This window comes from Pantherophis guttatus, chromosome 4, assembly GCF_059756535.1.
Source record: "Pantherophis guttatus breed Tessera chromosome 4, ASM5975653v1, whole genome shotgun sequence".
In the NCBI taxonomy this organism is placed as follows: Eukaryota; Metazoa; Chordata; class Lepidosauria; order Squamata; family Colubridae; genus Pantherophis; species Pantherophis guttatus.
Window position 1 is genome coordinate 36209749 of NC_142066.1, and position 1757 is coordinate 36211505.

The 1757-nt window shown below is 40.2% G+C and overlaps 1 long non-coding RNA gene across 1 annotated transcript in view; it reads left to right on the top strand.

The window, feature by feature from the left end:
- LOC148114003 (uncharacterized) overlaps window positions 1-1757 on the top strand; it is a 10846-nt gene extending 9089 nt beyond the window's left edge. The window contains exon 2 of the long non-coding RNA XR_015734326.1: window positions 1144-1757. This is a non-coding gene — a long non-coding RNA (uncharacterized LOC148114003). The remainder of the gene's footprint in view (window positions 1-1143) is intronic.

A 1757-nucleotide genomic window follows, 5' to 3' on the forward strand; every position in this document is an offset into this window, starting at 1 on the left:
TAAACTGGTCTTCAGTTTTGTTATTGGAAATATTGATGTTTGTTTTGTTATTGGAAATATTCAATCGACAAGCTCAGCATCTTAGCCACTGAGCCACCGCATCCCTTATTGGAAATATACATGTTGTTAAGTAATAATCATATGAAACGTAGCCTGAAGTGCTGGATGAAGGAATTGTTCCAGTTGCTATTTCAACATGTCACCTTTTTTTCTGACATTTATTTTATTTCCTTAATTATACGTAACCGAAAATTTTCACATTCCTTTCTAATTTATTTGATGAGAACGACAACTGAACTCCCATCTACACAAAGAACATATAGTATTAAAGGCTACCCCAACCAGAAGGCCTAAGAGGTGCACATATATGGAGCTGAGAAGCCCGTATCCTGATGCACTGAAGCCCAAATCTCCAAGGCTGGTGTTGGTAGGATTACAGAAGCCAAGAATTTGGGAGGAAAGCCAGGAAATTCCACAACAATGACTCGAAAGAGATGACCTCAGAGGGCAAGAGGCACTTTCAGTTGGAAATAGCAGCAGCTGGTTATACTCAAGAGCTGGCAATTACAGAAAGGATCCTAAAGGGAGTCATTAGGTCACCCCCGCAGTTCTTCTCATCCTCTTAGCACCTGCTGGGAGGGAAGAGGATGAGATGGGAAGGGGGTAGGTGGAAGGGAGCACTTTATTGTGTGTGCTGGTGATTTATTATCAGCAGGAGGTGAGAGAAGGCTTCGGAATGCTTTAGAAGGAAGATGCTATGTTCACCCTTTCTGGAGTGAACTTGAGAATCTGGTCCAAAATACAAGAGGCCACTTTAAAAAGCTATCCTTTATGGCTTCATACCATTACATGATACTAATACTACGTTTAAAACATGACATTAATATCTGGCTATTAATATCTCTCTATGAATAGATAGCTAAATTATATATATATATATATATATATATATATATATATATATATATATATATATATATATATATATATATATATATATATATATATATATATATATATATATTCTGTCCATTCAGTCAGTATTTACTCATTCAATTTTTGCAACATAATCTTATTTTGTAACATTTTTTGTACTGTAATGAATTCCTTATTTTTTCCCCTTCTTGTATTGTATCTTTTCAGATTCCACTTCTATTGCCACAGAATATTCCCTAAAATTTGATGAGTCTATGATAGAAGATGAGATTGAAGAGCAATCATTCCGGTCTTTGTTGCCTTCTGAGAGCCACCGCCGGATCAATCTTTCTGACTCCGCCTCCTGTATATATAAGCCGTTGTTCCTGTCAGAATCCTTGTCCTGCCTGATGATCTCCAGAAAGAAGAGAACGATCTATACAATCCATGTACCCAGATGACGATCCAGGATGGACCCTGCCTCCCGGCCGGACAGCAGAGCAAGATCGCTGAACCTTCCTGGAAGACCGTGGGAACCATCGAGACTGCAGGGATGCCCCAAGGATCCAGGCGACTTCCCAGACGAACGCCGAACACCTGGAGCCCACCGAGATGAAACCAAGAGGCCAGCAAGTCGACTGGGATCTCCAAGCAGGAGCCGCTAGCATGGGAACATTCTACAGCGACTGCGAGTCAGAAATAAGACCTGATCATGCGCAGTCTCCATCTTTCTGACTCCGCCTCCTGTATATATAAGCCATTGTTCCTGTCAGAATCCTTGTCCTGCCTGATGATCTCCTGTGGAAGAAAACATGTAAATAAAACAGTATTGAATTCTCATA